This window comes from Pseudophryne corroboree, chromosome 1 (genome assembly GCF_028390025.1).
Source record: "Pseudophryne corroboree isolate aPseCor3 chromosome 1, aPseCor3.hap2, whole genome shotgun sequence".
Taxonomy (NCBI): domain Eukaryota; kingdom Metazoa; phylum Chordata; class Amphibia; order Anura; family Myobatrachidae; genus Pseudophryne; species Pseudophryne corroboree.
In genome coordinates this window covers 94,534,880-94,555,800 of record NC_086444.1, presented here as the reverse complement: position 1 = coordinate 94,555,800, position 20,921 = coordinate 94,534,880, and positions in this window count along the sequence as shown.

Genomic DNA, 20,921 nt, shown 5'->3' with positions numbered 1-20,921 from the left:
GTGTGCAAAGCTGCTAAAAGCAGCTTGCGAGCGAACAACTCGGAATGAGGGCCTTAGTGGCATCTAATCTTGTGATGTATATTTTATATTTTACAAATAGAGCCTGATTAAGGTTGGATCGCAATCGCAATAAGCGATCCAACGGTAAAAATTGCTAAGAGGATGCGGGATCCTGCGCAGGGCCCATCCTGCGCATGCGCCTGCATTTTCTACGGCGCCCCGCAGAAAATGCGATTGCTTCTGCCTGTCTATGAGGCAGAGATGGTCACGGGGGGGGCAACGCTCCATTTCAAAGACGGAGGTGGAGTATTGCGGGGACGAGACTTCAAAACAGGGGCGGCAACGGAGAAACAGGGGGCGTAGTCGGTGCAGCTGCATGACATCACACGCAGCTGATGCTATCACAAAAAATGGCTGTGGGTCTCATGCGGGCGCCTAACATGTGGGGCATACTAGCCCTGTGCTGGGCGTCCCCCCGCATGTCAGAGAATCTGATCATAAATGTGCTAAATTTAGCACATCTAGGATCAGGTCTGAATCACCCCCATGGAACAAAAAAAAGGCCCAAATTATGTGATTTTAGTTTTGTTTGTCAATTTTTGAAAACAAAAAAACAAAACCAGTCACGGCAGTTTGGCAAAAACCAAATACAAAGCCGGATGACGAATCAGGGCCAATTGCAAATCCAGCAAAAATGGTCCTGTGCACATCTCTATTAATATTCTAATACCACATTGAGTTTGCTAGCATTGTATGCCTAGGGATGTGCTGATATGAGACATTCCCTTTAACTCCTGTTTTATTGAGTTTAATAAATTATTCCTGTAGTTTAGCTGGTCATTCAAAACTTGGGATCAGTGCTACCATATGGTCCCTACTGGTCTGCACATGTGCACTGATGTTGCTTGCTAACTGGTAGCTGCATTAGAAGTTGTTGCATTCCACAGGAGTAGCTAGCTGCTTATATCCAGTTTTGCGTTCCACATGGCACAGTTTGGGAGCACCAGTTCCACATTTTACACATGGTACCCTGAGGTTACCGGCAGAGAGGTGCATCTCTGCCTGACCGATTACGTGACTTAAGTATTGAATAGTGTATTGTTGCTATAGGATGTGATACCACTACCAGGCAGGCCATGCGGTCCAAATTAAACTACTGTACATGTAGTTTGCTGTCTTTTTGTACATTATTCTGTTGGTATAAACATACTTGCCTACTCTCCCTCATTCTGCAGGAGACTCCCTGAAATAGAAGAAATCTCCCAAACTCCCTGAATAGTCCAGCAATCTCACTGATTGCACCTTAACCCCTGATGTGGGGTAAGGTAGAGAATAGAATAACAGTTGGTAAGAGTAATTCTAGAAAGGCACTTGTAAATAATGGTAAGTTACCATTAAAGCAAAAGGGCAAAGGAAATATTAACATAAAATGTCTGCTTGCGAAAGCAAGAAGCCTATCAGGTAAAATGGGGGAATTGGAATGGCATGTATAAAAAAATCAGTATGATATTATAGGTATTACGGAAACATGGTGGGACGACTCTCACGACTGGGTTACTAATTTGGAGGGATATTCACTTCTCAGGAGGGACAGGGCTACCAAAAGGGGAGGAGGGGTATGTCTCTATGTAAAACCATCTCTAAAACCAAACTTAATATATGTTATTTACGAGGGGACTGGTGATAATGTGGAATCACTATGGGTTGAGATCACTAGTGGGGGCACTGAAATAAAGAAACTAGTCATTGGCACGTGCTACAAGCAACCAGATATTAGCATACGTGACGAGGAACTGCTCTCACAGCAAATTGAAAAAGCTGCGGGAATGGGGGACATCCTAGTGTTAGGGGATTTTTAACTATCCGGGTATAAACTGGAGTAACGATTCATGTGTAAAAATTAGGAGCAGCAGGATTCTAAACACATTAAAGGATCAATACTTGTCTCATTTAGTCGAGGACCCAACCAGAGGTTATAATGTTCTGGACCAAGTTATTACCTATAATGTGGACATTATATCAAACATTACAGTTGGGGAGACCTTGGGAAACAGTGATCACTATATGATCACATTCAGCATCAGTTTCAAGAAACATAGCTATAAGGAATCAACAAAAACATTCAACTTTAGAAAAGCTAACTTCAATATGCTAAACGACATTGACTGGGAAGTTTTGTTTCATAGTAAGGACACATCGTAAATGTGGGATGCTTTAAAAGGGTTGCTTGATAGCAATATTCACAAATTCATACCCTTGGGCAGTAAATGCAAGAGTAATAGACTCAAATCAATGTGGCTTAATAAAGATGTCAAAGAAGCAATGGCTAAAAAGAGGTGTTCTTTTAAAGCATTTAAAACTAATGGAGGGGAGGAGTCATTCCAGTATTACAAAGAATGCAATAAAAGATGCAAAAAAGTAATAAGGGTTGCTACAATTGTAAACGAAAAACAAATTGCTATAGAGAATAAAGCCAATCCCAAAGAGTTTTATAAATACATAAACATTAAAGGGTTAAAAAAATAGAACATAGGCCCATTAAAAGATGAACTGTGAGCCTTGGAAACGATGTCAAAATAAAAGCGGATATACTGAACAGCTTTTTTTCACCAGGGAGGATCAGACGGTGTTAGTAGTGCATAACGACAGTGAAGGTAATCATTCTTGGCTAGATGCTTGTTTAAGTGAGGAAATAGTCCTGGAGAGACTAAGCAACATAAAGATTAATAAATCACCGGGACCAAATGGTTTTCATACGAGGGTTATTATGGAGCTTAAGGCACAGCTTGCAAGACCCTTATACTTGATTTTCTATAGTTCCATTAAATTGGGTATGGTACCGATGGATTGGCGTATAGCTGAGGTAGTGCCATTATTTAAAAAGGGTTCTAAAAAATCATCCTGGGTACTATAGACCAGTTAGTTTAACCTCTATAGTGGGTAAAATATTGGAAGGAATTTTGAGGGATAGCATAGAGGATTATCTGCGGAATACTAAATATATGAGCAGGAGTTAGCATGGGTTTGGGAGCGACAGATCATGTCAAACTAACTTAATTAGCTTCTACGACGAAGTGAGCAATAATCTTAACCAGGGAAAAGCAGTGGATGTGGTCTATTTAGATTTTGCAAAAGCCTTCAATACAGTGCCTCACAAGAGACTGATCATCAAATTAAGGGAACTTGGCCTAGGATACACTATTTGTACATGGATAGGTAATTGGCTGGATAACAGGGTACAACGAGTAGTGGTCAATGAGATGTTCTCCAGCTGGGCACTAGTAGTCAGCGGTATACCACAAGGGTCCATATTTGGTCCGCTACTGTTCAATATATGTATTAATGACCTAGGAATAGGCCTGGGAAGCATAGTATCAATCTTTGCAGATGATACTAAACTGTGTAAGGTAATTAATTCAGAAATAGATGTGGAGTCTCTACAGAATGACTTATTTAAACTTGAATTCTGGGTGTCTAAATGGGGAATGAGGTTCAATATTGAAAAATGCAAAGCTATGCATTTTGGGATTAAAAACAAACTTGCATCCTATTCACTTAATGGGGAAAATATAGGGGTATCAGTAGTGGAAAAAGATTTGGGGGTCCTCATAGATAATACACTCAATAGCAGTACACAGTGTCAAAATGCAGTGAAGAAGACAAGTAAAATCCTTGCTTGCATAAAACGGGGTATTGAGACCAGGGACGAGGATGTAATCATGCCGCTGTACAAATCATTGGAACGTCCGCACCTGGAATATTGTGTTAAGTTTTTGGCACCATATTATAAAAAAGATATTGGAGAACTCGAAAGAGTTCAAAGGCGTGCTACTAAACTGATTAAAGGGTTAGAGACACTGGAGTACGAGGAAAGGCTAACTATGTTAAATATGTATACTCTAGAAAAGAGGCGTCTAAGAGGAGATATTATTAATATCTTCAAATATGTAAAGGGTCATTACAAGGAGTTAGCAGGGGATTTGTTTATTAATAGAACTCTGTATAGGACACATGGACACTCACTGAGGTTAGAGGAGAGAAAATTCCATACAAAACGTAGGAAGGGGTTCTTCAGGGCAATAAAGATTTGGAACTCCCTGCCGGAGAAAGTAATAATGGCGGACTCTGTAAATGCATTCAAAATCAGATTGGACAGCTTTCTAGCTGAAAACAGTATAACCTGGGCAGAGTCAAGGTCTGCAGAAGCATGACCGGAACACCAACTGTCAGTGCAGTGCTATATGCTGGAAGTCCAACTGCACTAAGTGAGTGTAATAATTCCACTCATACTGTATAGTCATTTTGGACAGGTTGGTATTGGGTGATCGGTGGTTGGGAGACTGGCGGTCACCATACCGACGCCGGGATTCCGTCTGTCAGATGGCCAGCAGGGGGGATTTCGGCAAGCACAACAAAGACCCTTGCGGGCTCGTTGCGCTTGCCACAGGTTCTATCCCACTCTATGGGAATAGTCCCTGTTGCTCGGCATGCCAACTGGCGGGCTAGTCAGTGTTCATGACGCCAGCGCTGGTATTGTAACCGCATCCTTTTTGGACTTGAGGAGCCTGCACACTGCAAGCATCTGGTTGTTCATTTATTGTTCCTCTCCCTGATGTTAGATTGAGACCATACATACCTCAATCCTTTTCTAGGTCACTAAGCTATACAACAGTGAAAATGTGATATAAATTCATACAGTAGTTTTTGTGTGATGCCAGAACGTACAGACACAGTCTAAATTTCACTTTTTTTTTGTCTCCATGGTCCATAAACAGTCCCTAGAAGTATAATTCTCAATAAAAAAATGTCTATGTACAGACACAACCCTTACAGTTTTATTATATGTATATATTTTTATTGTAGGGTGTCCCTATTTATCTTTGGCTATGTAAGGCTTTGTGTGAACCCAATTTCCACTGTTGTTATGTTGTTTATTACTGTTCCAGTGTTTCAATGATAACCTCATTTAAGGACAAAACGATGAAAACTAGTGTGCCCTGAGCAGTCTCCAGGTGTGCCGCCATAGAAGCACATCCAGGCCCGTCAGTGTTTTGCCGTTACTGAGGCCCTGGAACGATCAATACTGGTGGGTTTAGTGGTTGCAGAGCCAGTTCTTATTTAGGACCCGGGCAGTGTTGGGCTCTTCTGGCTTTCTCAGATGTGGCTCAGGCGTTACCTATGGAGAAGCTGTAACATGACATCATAGGACATGCAACTGCACCATGCATCACCATTATATTTGAATGTGCCTTGGCAATACTTAAATCTTGTTCAGTGTGCCGCGAGATGTAAAGGGTTGAAAATCTCTTTGCTACAGTGTCGTCACCATGTTGTTATAAAAACAACAAAAGATGAGCATTGGTAAAGGGGCTGCTGGAGGGGCCTGGCAGAAGCCCCAGTTTGCTACCCCTCCCCAGTATGCCTGTGCTGTAGCCAGTGGCAGTGGCGCCGTCTTCATGGTGATTTCTTTGGGAAGATGGCACTGCACATAGAAAGCAAAGACTCTGGCACTGCTCCTGATTGGCTTCTGGTCCGTGAACACGGACCGGCACCTGATTTAAGATACCCGTGCCATCGCTGGAGATTGGACTGGGGAGCAAGAGAGGTGTGCGCTGTACTCTCCTGCCCTCGATGCAAGCAAGGTGGTTGGGCCGCAAAAGGACCCCTGCCCGCGGGCCACAAAAGGATGCGGTAGGAGCTGCGAGTTTGACACCCCTGCCCTAGAGTTTCAGAATTTCTGTCATGGCACCCCAAGACCATAGTTTCTTAGTGAGAAATTTAGAAAAAAATATAAAATGAAGTAAATAGTGTTTATAATATGTTAACCTTAGGTTCAGTTATGTGGTGAAGGACTGGTTTTGCCGATTAAATTCAGTATAAGCAATTTGAATTGTTCATGGACCACCAAACTACAGCACCACTGCAAGGCCTCCCCTATCCCCCCCTTCCCACCTTTCCTAAGGTACCCCAGGGTCTCACGGCCCCCTGTATGGAAACTACTGCCATAAAATAAACTTATTTTTATAACTACATGTAATACACCTTAGATCTCAGTTCCTTTAAGGTTTTATATCCTTTTATACAGTAAACTACACATATTTGAAAATCCTACACCAGGCACAAGTAATAATTCAGATGCGTTGTAGACCGGCGGCCGGGATCCTGGTGGTCAGCATACCGATGACGGTATCCTGACTGCCAGAATGCCGGGAGAGGGGCAAGCAAAGTGAAGCCCCTTGCTGTGGGCTTCACGCTGCGAGCTTGGTGGCTTGCTGCGCTTGCCACAGGTTCTATTCCCTCTCTATGGGTGTCATGGACACCAACTAGTGGGAATAGTCCTTGGCCCCACTGACTGCATTCGGTGGCCGGGATCCCGGTGGTGGTAAGCTGACCGCCGGTATGGTGACTACATCCCATTTAGATGACTATGTGGGAGTTTTAGCATTATTATCCTGTTTGTATATAAAAAGTGTTGAAAGGGGAGAGCGCTACTGCACAGATTCCATACTGTTCCTTCAGGAAGGCTTCACTCCCTGTACCAAGATGGCTGCTGACTTCCAGTGATCCTGCCGAATAACACCCCTCTCATCTCAGCCTCCGCTCAGTGAGAACCAGTGTGTAACAGTGATTAAGTGGGGTTCATAGAAATATTTTATGCAATTCACAGTATAAGCTTACCATCTTCAGAGTGTTGGAGAATGATTATACATTTTTATTTTTTGGTCAGAGAATTTTTTTTTATTATTTTATAATGTAACTGGACCCTGTATTGCTATTTTCCCCTCAGCTCACTTTAAAATAGATATAAAGGAGAAAGATATCTAAAAGAAATTATAGAGTAAGACCATTTTTCTTACTGCGTAAGCTGCAAACTAGGTGTCCTGTTAGTTGCTTTTCATTTTACCATTGTATGCCTTACTGCCATGTTTTACTTATAGCACAGTGTAATCTATGTAGTGGACCCAAAATGGCTGCCTCACATGGTACTCTCTTGTGTAGAATAAACAATGCATGGTTTTAAACTCTCCTAATATATTTGTCTCCCTAAGTATGTGTCATTTCTTCACCTTTTGAGAGAATTTATTTATTAAGACAACTTCAAGCAAAATATATTTAAAAAATAAATGTCTATTTTTATTTTAAGCAAAATGTAGCCTATAAACATCCTAGTGACATTTGGTGGACCCTTTAATTCCAAGTAAAGCATTCGTTACCTCTAAACCCAATAAATAAAGACACGGAGACTTGAATTTGGCAGAAAAATTGCTAGCTATTTATTTGACCCTAACCATAGCAAACCTGTAAATGAAAACTTTGTTAAGATGCCGATACAGCCGGCATATGGTGGCAGCAAAAAGAACGGCTCTACTAACCTAAATTAACCGTAAAATACTAAAAATTCGAAACCATCCTAATTTTACTACAACTATCAAAAACCGGTAATAGGTGACAACTCCACCCCCACAGTGACTACCCACCGCTCCTGGGTGCCCTGCCGCTGCCTTCCCGGACGGGTGGTCAAGCGGCCAATAAGTCGATGGAGGTGAGTGCACCTAAACCAAATCAAACTGTAAATCACTACAGCTTACCATACAACCACCAACTGCCGTTCTTTTCCGCCAACAGCGAAAGACTCCTTCCCAGAGTCTTCGCACCGCCACCATAACCTCACCCTAACTCCAGCAACCCTAGGAACAGATCCTCCAGGAAAAAACATCATCCCCTCATTGGATAGATGCACACCATCAGGCCGAAGAAGGTGACTTTGTCTCTGAACTGAATCCTAGGGTGGCAAACCACTTGGCCTCCGTGGGACAACCCACTTCACCACCGCCCCATTCACCTTCTGCCTGGCCTCCTCAATTTCGCGACCGTCCGTCACACCTTGCCAACTCAACCTTGGCACCATCAAGGAGAACACCAATATACAATTGGTCCACTGCTGCGGCCAAACTTGCCAGATCCTGTATCATGACCCACCGCATCTCCAAAGAAGTCCTCTTCCCCAGGTCGTTGCCACCTAAATGGACAACCAACACCCTAGGGCTACATGCTTGCTGGCCTGACTCACTAGTCTACTTCTCCACTCCGTCCACATCATCCCTTGCCAACCAAGCCAACGAACTTCTCGAGCCCTAGGAAACATCTGTGCCCCCTGCGAGGCCAAAACTGGGCGGCCCAATACACATAAGAGTGGCCAACCACCCAAATAGGCAAGTCATCTTCCAACCAACCTGAAGAAGAGGAAAAAAGGGGGTAAAAGTGGATACTAATCATCTGTACCATCGTTTAATCTACTGCATTAACCTGAAGGATCTGCCAAAAAGAAAAATTTTGCTGTCGTATATTGCAGCAGTCTCGGCCTAGCCGATCTGCACGAGCAATCAGCCAATTTGAAGCCTAACATGAACACACAAATGGGAAAGATGAAAATAACCAAAAAGGGGGGGGGGGGGGGAAGGGGTAAAACATGTAATAACTCAGCTGGAGGTGAAAGCATAAAGACCTGCTGAGGGACTCTGATTAAAACAGATTAGCCGAATTGTGGATTAGAATTCAGTCCGTCAAGTCAGGCAAAAAATTGCAAAATAACTCCAGACCCCCGCTGCCGGCTCATGCCAGCAACGGCGAGTAGCTAATCCCTGAGTAGGATAAAAAGGGGAAGACAAACAAACGCACAACACCATAACGTACTGAACTGTAATAACATGATTAAACGACTGGAATTGACACACAAGTACGCGCGAGCTAACATCTCACGCAACGGGGCGCATATACCGTCTGTAACTTGACGACTTCCATCGCCCCACCGTCTGGATCTCAGCCATGTAAAATCCCGTCGCCGCAGCCGACGTCGCAGCCCCTATGCGAAAGGAATGCGTCCCGAACGCAGCGGGTGGAAGGCCCAAGCTCACAAGACAGCGACCCAGCATCCCATGAAATAGATACTTCGTCACCGGCAGCCCGTCATAGTGCAGCGGCCATGACCCCCGACCGTCGGGCCGTACTGCCTCATATTGCACCGCCAACCTCACTGGGCAAATGCTCTCCTCAAGAGCCGGAACCAAGGTGACCCATTGACCTCTCCCCACTTGGTCCGTCTTAGAGCGCCGCAATCTGCAAAGCAAGGACTTCTCACCCACCACCACGTCCCCGACCAGCATGCGCGAATCTGCTCGCTTAGAAGGCGCTACCAGTTCCGAAACCCTAAAAGCCCCGTGGTAAGCCATTGAGCACGCCAAACTGAAGAACAACCGCAATTCAAAACATGGACGACGCGACACCTCTAACCGCCCTGATGAAATCCAGCAACAAGGCCGCATCAATGGGCCTCCTCCTGTCAGGCGGCGTCGGAGCGACTCGCGCCCATCCTTTCATCGCCTTCAACAGAATCCCGCTCTTAGCCACGTCGGGGACGCCCTTTATTCTGCTGAAAAACGAAATCCTGGCCAAGTACCGGGATACCACCGCTCTGGACCTACCCGAAACATACAGCTGCCAAATAAAAGAAAGCATCCTCCGATGCCCGCTCTTACCTTGCTGAATTCGTCCTTGAACAAACTCCTCCTACTCGCTCCAAGCTTGCGGCTTAAGCGTGGCTGGCGCGACTGACCGCAACGCAAGACCCTCCAATCCGTCCCGATCACCTCCCAACATAACCGGGAAACTGAACACCATGTTCGTCGGCCTCCGGTGCCAACAAACAAAAACTTTCCCACTGCCCTCGTGACAGAGCGTCGGCAATTCCGTTCTCCAGCCCCGGCACATGTTGCGCGCGGAACCACACGTTCCGACGTAGGCATGTCTACAGCAACTGTCCCAGCACCCGCAGAATGACAGCGACTTCGCCCCCTTGTTATTTATCGCATGCGCCAACGCCCAGATTGTCACATCTAAACAAGATGCTGCGAGGAGCCAGCCGTTCGCCCCAAACCTCCAGCGCCCCCATAATGGGGAAAAAAACTCCAGAAGCAAAAGGTCCCTGGTTACGCCTTCGCGATGCCGTCCATGAAGCCGCGCACCAAGATCCCTCCCGATAACATCCGTATCCAGAGGCCCCAGCCGCGTCGGTGAACAACTGCAACCTAGCGCTGACCACAGTTGGAGCCTGCCATATACACACCCCGTTGAAATCCTCCAGGAATGAGGCCCATATTGCCCCATCCCCTTTAATCTCGGAGGATCATCGCACGAAATGACGTGGTCTGGCACACCCCGCAGTCGCCCTTTCCAGCTTCCGGCAGTGTGATCTTACGTGACCCTTCGAACCGGCCAATAGCTTCGCGGAGCTTCACCACCTTGTCCCGATGCAGCCGACCCGATCCTGCCGCTGTGTCGAAGTCGATCCCCAAAAGGACAAACAGGAGGACGGTCCCTCAGTTGTCTCCTCGTCCACTGAAACGCCGAAGTGGAAAAACAGGGCTCGGATGCTGACCAGCAAGTCGCCGCACCGTGCTGAATGTGCCGCCCCGCACCCAGGAAGTCATTGAGGTAATGGGCGACCCCATGACCCCTTGGCGAAAACTCCACGAACCAGTGTAGAAACGTGCTAAACCGTTCGAAAACGAGCATGAAACGGAACACCCCCTCGGCAAACCGTTGCCGATGAAATACTCCGCTCCGATCCGAAACCCCCTAAAACGGAATGAGTCCGGATGTAACGGCAGCAACCGAAAAGCGGATTCAACCTCAATCTTAGCCATGAGTGCCCCAGTCCCGTAACTGCGGACCAGCGCCAATGCCTCGTCAAACGACTGATAAACCACCGAACCATGATCCGGCGGCCTCACGTCATTGACCGCCGTCCCCTATGGGTAAGAAAGATGTTGAATAAGCCGAAAAGCGCCCGGAGTCTTCTTCGGAACCACCCCCACTGGAGAGATGACCTCCGTATCCACTGGGCCCGAACCGACACCTCGCTCGCAACAGGCACGCGAAAACAAAACTAAAACCGGAAAACAGAAATTTTGCATCCGCCCTATTTGGATACCAATTTAACCCCTTGCCCATCGTTTCTAAAGCAATTGGCGTTGGAGCTCTGTGGAGCGCTCCCGCCCGCGGCCTGCCTGGGATAAGTTTGCTTACCCCGGGTACCTTGACGACTGCCTTTGAAGCAGGAGGAGGCTGGATTTGGCCGATCCACCGTCCGCGCCTTACCCCTGGGCGGACGACCCTGCGTGGTGGTGCCCTTCCGCCCCCGGCTTCCGGGGCTCCTCCGTCTGCTGCGAAGCCCGAGTGACTTTGAGCCAGACCTAGACGCCCTTGAACCCAAAGTCCATGACCCGCTAACCATCCTGCTTCTACCTACGCCACTCCGATCCCGAAGATGTGCGCTGCAAGTCATGTATTAGAAGCATGTACCGAATCACGTTCCTGTGCTCGTCCGGCCTATCTCCCAGTTAGCACGCCGCGAAGACCCAAAAACCATCCAGCCAGTTGTTGAAGGTACGGAAGGCCTCGGCCCCGATGCCCTTCTTTGCAGCCGCCGACCTATACTCCTTCTTCGCTTCCTTTGTACAGACGAACACAATCTTCCTACGGCAGCTGTCCCTCAGCCCCCGCATTACTGCAGTGTAATCGCAGCGGAACAACCCCGGGCAAATCGCGGCGCTTCTTGGCCCAGCGAGCGTCCTCGCTAAGCCGCTTGCGCCTCTTCCGCCGTTCCTGCTGACCCGCCGCCCTCTTGGCGAATTTAGTCGCCCGCTTCATCGCCCTAGTAGTACTACTGACTTCGGACGCCTGTGGCGACAGAGAAGACGAAGAGGAGGAAGAGCTGCGAGAACTAGACCGCGTGGAGGAGCCCGATACCGACTGTACCACCTCACCTGATGCCGTCGACTTCTCCGACACGGAATCCTCCGGCGTGGCAAATCCGACCTCCTCATCCTTGGACTCCGACGTCCCCCCGTCCCCGCGCTCCTGCAGAAGAAAACAGAGCAGAGGACCCAGCCAGCAGTCGCTGTGAATGCCTAGCACCCCGGGGGGGCAGGTGTCGCCGCCACACGCCCCTGCTCGTCCCGCCCGGAACGATGATCTAGCTGCGCAGCGGCCGCTCCGAGCTCCCTGCAGGCGCGAGCAACCCGCTGCACTGCCGACACCGCCTGCGTACCGGACCCGCCAACCGCTGCAGGCGCGCCGGAACTGTTTGCCACTCCCGGGGCGCGGCCCTGGCCAGCGGCCCCAACGCTGCCACCACCGTGGCCAGGGCCAACGCCAGTGTTCCAGAAGGGTCTTGACCCCCCCAACACACGGCGTTGTCCCCTGCGGGCTCCCGAGCCAGCGTCGGCGCGCGCCGGACGGCCCGACGCCCAACAGGCGCCACCCGGGGCCCCGATGCGTCCAGATCGGCCAGGTGGGGAACCGGCAGCGCCTCTGACCTCCAGTGGCCCGGCCCCCACCAATCCTGGCTCTCCTCCTGTGCCCGCCCGTCAGAGCCAGCGCCGCCGTCACCTCCACCCTCCCGCGGGGACCCACCCCCGCAGGCCGGAGCTACCTCCGGCCGCTGAGTGGGCCCCGTGGCGAGAGCTAATGATGGTGTGTGCAGCTCTGCTGCCTTCTATGACCATAACTGCGAACCAGTCCACGCCTCTCCTCCCCGCCCGCCCCCCTCCGGACTCCTTTCTTAAATGACACTCAGATGCTTGGATTTGAACCCCGTGCAGCTTCTAAGATGTGCAGTGACTTTACCACTACACCACAATAACTGCTAGTAGGCTCCAGGGGAGTGCGCTGGGGAGACCAAGAGACATGCGGCACACGCGCGCGAACGGCGCCGCCTCCAGTGAGCACGGGCTCGCGCGCACCTCGTGCGCGCGCCCCGTCTCTCAGCGCCGCTAAACCCCCATGCTCCTGAGCGGCCCTGCTGCCACCCCTACATGTACTGCCTCTCCTCCCCCCCCCCGCAGGACTCCGGCTGCAGGGGAGTAATCTGGGGAGACATGGAGGCTGGCGGCGCCGCTGCGCGCACACGTGCGCGAACGGCGCTGCCAGAGGCGAGCGTGAGCGCGCGCGCACCTCGTGGGCGCGTCCCACTGCTCCCCGCCAGCAAGGTCCCGGCCGCATCTCCTTCATTCAACTGCCGAGCGAGGCCCCGCGACAGGCCTCGCGCGGCTCACCGCCGTCTCCTACCTGGCCCCCTTCGCCTGGCACCTCCATTCGGCCTCAGCGAGGGGGAATTAAAAGGAACCGAGTGTGGCTCCACCGACAGGCGCCCACCACGGCGCGCGGGCGCCCGACACCGCTGCTTCGTCCGCCGCGCTCGGAGGCGAGGGCAGCCGCCCTTCCACCTCCGGGCGGCCTGACCGGACCTCCGGCCTACCCCGCCGCCTGTGTCCGTCCGGCAAAGCCGGCCCAGCCCCCAGAGGCAAGGCTGACCTGGTCTGTTAAAAACAAACTCCGGTGTCAAAGTATTCAAACCCAGGACGACATAGCAGGAATGTAGTGAGGAATGCAGGGGAGAGCTTGCAGTTTTTTCTTTAAAATTGGAATCTCAACAATAACATGGGGAGCTCTGCTACGCAGCACTCACCCACTCAAAGGCAATTTCACCAACAAGAGAGAGACAAAATGTCTATCCTTCCCTATATATACTAACCCTCCCCTTTTCCCAAAGGGCTGTACTTTCCTTCCAGCTAGGTCCACCCCTCACAAGATGTTTAACTCATTCCTTTCCTATGCTGTCAATTCTCTCTCCTTTTTGTTCTACTACTACTACTACTTCTTCTTCTTCTTCTTCTTCTTCTTCTTCTTCTTCTTCTCCTTCTTCTTCTTTGTCTTCCTCTTCTTCTTTAAAAACACCACACCGTCTTTAAGAAAAAAGTTTATTAGTCAGGGTCTTCACCTGGGGGCGGCAGACTTTAAGTTCTTTAGCATGGCTGCCGCCTTCCCAGGGCTTCCAGCTTCTTCACCTGGTGGGCGGCGGCTGTTAAGCTCTTTTGCATAGCACTTGGAGAACCACAATTGCCAGCATGTCCGGACATAAAGGGCCCCCTGGCACCTGTAAAGAAAATATTAAAATAAAAACACCACACCGTCTTTAATTTTTTTTTTATTAGTCAGGGTCTTCACCTGGGGACGGCGGCATTTAAGTACTTTTGCATGGCCACTGCCTCTCCAGGGCTACCGCCGTCTTCAGCTGGGGGGCCGCCGCCTCCCCAGGGCTTCCGTCGTCTTTCTCCGGCGTCTTCACCTGGGAGGCAGCGGCCTTTAAGCTCTTTTGCATGGCTGCCGCCTTCCCAGGGCTTCCAGCGTCTTCACCTGGTGGGCGGCAGCCGTTAAGCTCTTTTGCATAGCACTTGGAGAACCACAAGTGCCAGCATGTCCGGACATAAAGGGCCCGCTGGCACCTGTAGTCCACCTGTAAAGAAAATATTAAAATAAAAACACCACACCATCTTTAAAAAATTTTTTATTATTCAGGGTCTTCACCTGGGGGCGGCGGCCTTTAAGCTCGTTTGCATGGCTACAGCCCATCCAGGACTTCCAGCGTCTTCTTTCTTCAGGAGCTCTTCCGCCGTCGGACTGACGCCGATGCCTCGTGCTGACTTATATAAGTCAGCCGGAGGGGCCGGGGTGATGACGCAGCGAGCCGTGATTGGCTCGTGGTTGCCATCTTGAATTTAAAAAATTACGCTGAGGTGCCATTTTTGAAATTGGTACTGCTCCGCTGCCAAACTCTGCAGAATGGCAGTGCCACTAATACTCTCACTGCCACCAATGCCCACACCTCCGCGCACCCATATAGTGATGGCAGAGGATCCAGTGACGGATCCTCTGGCCAATCACTGTGGCCTCACTGACAGGGGTGTGCTTTCATGGGTAGAAAGCACGTCCCTGTATGAAAGCAGCACCTCCAATGGTGCCGCTTTCCCATGCATTTCCAATGGACTTTTTATACCCATGGCTAGGCCCCGCCCACCCCCGCCCCCCGCTCCCACACCCTTCCCCATTCACACTGGGAGGCACCACGATCGGTGCCTCCCAAACACATTTAAACAGGGATAATGATTAGATTAATATAAAGGAGATACTTATGACACAGAATACACTATGTGTCATAAGTATCTTCTTTATATTATTTTAATCATTAATGACAGGGGAGGCACTGCCTCCCCTGCCTTCCCTGACTGCACGTCCCTGGTTTGCCCAGACCACCCGCCCTCCAACTAACCGTGCCTAACACAGTCTTCCCATCTGTCACCTCAAATCTGATATCTTGACCTATTTACCCGGCAGGAGAAAAACGCACCTATACGTCAATGGTTAGAGAGTGAAAAAAGAGAGCAAGAAATGAGTGGGGCATGGAGAGCCCACCGGGGGAATGCAGAGGTAAAGGCCCATGCTTAGGGGTGTGGCCTGCTGCCACAGAGGCTTGGCTAACATGGTATAGGGCCCATGATAGATATATATAGTAAATACTGCTAGTACATGCATAATAATGTACCAGATTAATAACTGCAATGCACTGTAGATAATATGTATAATGTACAATTCAAGTGCACAGACGGGACCTGATCCATAGACGAGGAGGTGGGCCCCCAGACAGTAGGGCCCACCGGTGGTTTCCCCTGTACCCCTATGGGTTATGACTGTCCCCCTCCCCCCACACTCCCTGAGTGGAAATGAGGGGGGTGGGGGACAGTCATAACCACCATAGCATTCATTTCTGACGCTAACAGGAATTACAACTGTACAAATGTAGCCATTCTCGTTGTGGCTACATCTTAAGGCGATTGCGCCTTGTTAGTCGCGACCGCACCGCGTACGTCTGGACATCTAAGACATGTGTGTGCCCCATTCACATGGATGGGGGCGGCAAATGCCGCAACTCGACATAGCTAGGCACAGGTGCGCATAGCTGCGTCGAGGGTGCACGTTTCCCTCAGATGTAGCCATGATCAGCATGGCTACATCTGTATACAGTATTGGATAAAAACAAAGGTAATGATTAAAGCACAATTTAATTCTCTTACATCTCTACATATTAATAAAAATGGATCAGCGTGCAACACTGGCACACTGGGATTTAGGCAGGCAGAGAGAGAGAGTAAAGCACCCTTCATATATCTCCAATGGCCCATTTGCAGCCGCTTGTGGATGTTAAGTAATGGCACTGTCCCAGTAGGTGTGAGATTTTGTTTTTATCCAATACTATGCTATCCCCAAGGTCGTAAGTCATATATTATAATAGTCATGCTAAACGTCTGCCGACGATTCAAAATAAGCTGCTCTTATCTTTGTCCAGTCACTAACCTTCTACCAGTGTGCTTTGCCGTGCCAGGCCTCTGAAAGCATATGTGAGAGACAGCAACAGCATAGCCCTGACATAGGCAGTTTCCATTATGACATCACAGCATGACCTCACACACCCCACCAGACCGGCTAAGACTGGTTATTTCTGGTTTGAGGCCCTTGTCTTTTACATGACTGACCTAAGGGAACATAGTAACATAGTAACATAGTATCTGAGGTTGATAAAAGACAATTGTCCATCGAGTTCAACCTATTTGTGGTGTCCTATGCATGATGATTTGACTAAAATTTCTGACTAATGCTGCTGTCAGCCATTGCATTTTATCCCTATTTTTAGTAACTATAATGCATGACTATGCACCATACCCCTGGATATCCTTATCCAATAGGAATTTATCTAACCCATTCTTAAAGGTGTTGACAGATTCCGCCATTACAACTCCCTCGGGCAGGGAATTCCAAACACGTATTGTCCTTACCGTGAAAAAGCCTTTACGCCGTATTGTGCGGAATCTCCTCTCCTCTAACCTGAGCGAGTGTCCACGAGTCCTCTGTGTTGATCTAACCAAAAATAGGTCCCGCGCAAGCTCTGTGTATTGTCCCCTTATATATTTGTAGATGTTGATCATATCCCCTCTTAGTCTCCGCTTTTCCAATGTAAACATGGGAAATGTGACTTAAAATTATTACATGAGAAAAATGTTATTACTGCCATTTGCCGGCAGTTTTGCTCACTTAGGTGGTCATTCCGAGTTGTTCGCTCGTTGCCGATTTTCGTTATTTTGCAATTTTCCGCTTAGTGCGCATGCGCAATGCCCGCAGTGCGACTGTGCCAAGTAAATTTGCTATGCAGTTAGGTATTTTACTCACGGCATTACGAGGTTTTTTCTTCGTTCTGGTGATCGTAATGTGATTGACAGGAAGTGGGTGTTTCTGGGTGGAAACTGGCCGTTTTGTGGGTGTGTTGGAAAAAACGCTACCGTTTCTGGGAAAAACGCGGGAGTGGCTGGAGAAACGGGGGAGTGTCTGGGCGAACGCTGGGTGTGTTTGTGACGTCAAACCAGGAACGAAACTGACTGAACTGATCGCAATGGCTGAGTAAGTCTGGAGCTACTCAGAAACTGCTAAGAAAGGTCTATTCGCAATATTGCGAATCCGTCGGTCGCAATTTTGAGAAGCTAAGATTCACACCCAGTAGGCGGCAACTTAGCGTGTGCAAAGCTGCTAAAAGCAGCTTGCGAGCGAACAACTCGGAATGAAGGCCTTAGTGGCATCTAATCTTGTGATGTATATTTTATATTTTACAAATAGAGCCTGATTAAGGTTGGATCGCAATCGCAATAAGCGATCCAACGGTAAAAATTGCTAAGAGGATGCGGGATCCTGCGCAGGGCCCATCCTGCGCATGCGCCTGCATTTTCTACGGCGCCCCACTGAAAATGCGATTGCTTCTGCCTGTCTATGAGGCAGAGGTTGTCACGGGGGGAGGCAACGCTCCATTTCAAAGACGGAGATGGAGTATTGCGGGGACAAGACTTCAAAACAGGGGCGGTAACGGAGAAACAGGGGGCGTAGTCGGTGCAGCTGCATGACATCACACGCAGCCGATGCTATCACAAAAATGGCTGTGGGTCTCATGCGAGCGCCTAACATGTGGGGCATACTAGCCCTGTGCTGGGCGTCCCCCCGCATGTCAGAGAATCTGATCATAAATGTGCTAAATTTAGCACATCTAGGATCAGGTCTGAATCACCCCCATGGAACAAAAAAAAGGCCCAAATTATGTGATTTTAGTTTTGTTTGTCAATTTTTGAAAACAAAAAAACAAAACCAGTCACGGCAGTTTGGCAAAAACCAAATTAAAAGCCGGATGACGAATCAGGGCCAATTGCAAATCCAGCAAAAATGGTCCTGTGCACATCTCTAGTAATATTCTAATACCACATTGAGTTTGCTAGCATTGTATGCCTAGGGATGTGCTGATATGAGACATTCCCTTTAACTCCTGTTTTATTGAGTTTAATAAATTATTCCTGTAGTTTAGCTGGTCATTCAAAACTTGGGATCAGTGCTACCATATGGTCCCTACTGGTCTGCACATGTGCACTGATGTTGCTTGCTAACTGGTAGCTGCATTAGAAGTTGTTGCATTCCACAGGAGGAGCTAGCTGCTTATATCCAGTTTTGCGTTCCACATGGCACAGTTCGGGAGCACCAGTGCCACATTTTACACATGGTACCCTGAGGTTACCGGCAGAGAGGTGCATCTCTGCCTGACCGATTACGTGACTTAAGTGTTGAACAGTGTATTGTTGCTATAGGATGTGATACCACTACCAGGCAGGCCATGTGGTCCAAATTAAACTACTGTACATGTAGTTTGCTGTCTTTTTGTACATTATTCTGTTGGTATAAACATACTTGCCTACTCTCCCTCATTCTGCAGGAGACTCCCTGAAATAGAAGAAATCTCCCAAACTCCCTGAATAGTCCAGCAATCTCACTGATTGCACCTTAACCCCTGATGGGGGGTAAGGTAGAGAATAGAATAACAGTTGGTAAGAGTAATTCTAGAAAGGCACTTGTAAATAATGGTAAGTTACCATTAAAGCAAAAGGGCAAAGGAAATATTAACATAAAATGTCTGCTTGCGAAAGCAAGAAGCCTATCAGGTAAAATGGGGGAATTGGAATGGCATGTATCAAAAAATCAGTATGATATTATAGGTATTACGGAAACATGGGGATCCGGTCTGAAGATCGACAGTGCCTAGGTCGACAATGTTTAGGTCGACCACTATAGGTCAACAGTCACTAGGTCGACATGGATGGAAGGTCGACAGGGTTTCTAGGTCCACATGTGCTAGGTCGACAGGTCTAAAGGTCGACATGAGGTTTTTTTTTGTTTTGTTTTTTCATACTTAACGATCCATGTGGACTACGATTGGAACGGTAAAGTGTGCCGAGCGAAGCGGTAGCGGAGCGAAGGCACCATGCCCGAAGCATGGCGAGCGAAGTGAGCCATGCGAGGGGACGCGGTGCGCTAATTTGGGATCCCGGTCACTTTACGAAGAAAACGACCTGTCGACCTAGCACATGTCGACCTAGAAACCCTGTCGACCTTCCATCCATGTCGACCTAGTGACTGTCGACCTATAGTGGTCGACCTAAACATTGTCGACCTAGGCACTGTCGATAAAACGAACCACACCCGAAACATGGTGGGACGACTCTCACGACTGGGTTACTAATTTGGAGGGATATTCACTTCTCAGGAGGGACAGGTGATATGAGGGGACTGGTGATAATGTGGAATCACTATGGGTTGAGATCACTAGTGGGGGCACTGAAATAAAGAAACTAGTCATTGGCACGTGCTACAAGCAACCAGATGAAGAGAGTATTGACTGCATAGGAGAGAAAAGAGTTAAACATCTGGGGAGGGGTGGACCTAGCTGTTAGGAAAGTACCGCCTTTAAGGGGAGGGCTTGATATATATAGGGAAGGCGAGGCCATTTTAAGTCTCTTGGTGATTTGGTTTTATGCAAGACAGTGCTGCGTCTCCCTAGGAAAAGGGGGACAAAGCCTGATAATGCAGAGGAGACAAAGATCCCCTTTTGAAGGGATCTGCATCACTGGGAGAGGCACAGGCGATCCTCTGCAAATCATCTGGCTGTGAGTACTGGTTGTATTAAGGGCCAGTTAGCACAGCTTCCTGCATATGACAGGTTTTAGAAACCATTTATTGTGGTCAGTTTCCCCCTCCCCTCTGTATCGCAGCGGACACACCGCTGTGAGGCGGCCGGGATCCCTCCCGCAAAGTTTCCCCTAACAGGGAGGCGCCCTGCGGGACCTGATCGAGCGGTCCCAGCGCGCCCAGCCAGCGGGAGATCCCAATGCCGTGCGGCGGTGCACATGCCCTCAGCCGCCGGAGGCGGGGAGCAGGGGAGAGACGCGGCAGTGAGCACGCAGCTGAGGAGATTTACTCAGCTGCGGGCAGGCACTGAATGGGTGCTAATCACCAGCGGCCAGGGGGAGAGCCGCGTCCGGGACATTACCAGCGTGCGGGGAGACACTGTATGGCGCCGCTACGGGACTTGGTGTGAAACGGTCTCGTAGCGCATGCGCACACCAGAGACGCCGCAGTGTTTCCGGGCGGCTGTAGGAGAAGTTCTCCTCAGCTTTGTGTGGGGGAGAGGCCGCTCAGTACAATAGCGCGCCTCCCCATATGGTTAGAATTATTAAAAAGGTCTTAATAGTCAGCTATCTTAAATATCCCAAACGAGCGCCATTTACGGGGAAGGGATAGCCCCCCCCCCCCCCCCTGTATAGATCAGAGGGATGTTTTATGTGTGCCAATAGCTCCCTCTAATGGCGAAAAAGTATATGCAGAAATGTGAGGATCTACTTTACAAAATAATCCTTTGGACTATTGTATGTCCAAAGGACTTCTATTATAAAGATCCTGAAAGGAATACAACGAAGCAAGCGGATACCAACTCTACCGCGTAGCTGAGTTACAGTTAAGGGTGTATATCGGCATGTCGGCTGGTGGTTTAAACGTTTTTCCCCCATTTATTTATATATATACATTTCTCATGTTCTGGATTCTATGTAAAGAAGAGAACAGTAATTCCAGCCGGATCCGATAGCCTTGCTCCGTCATCACTC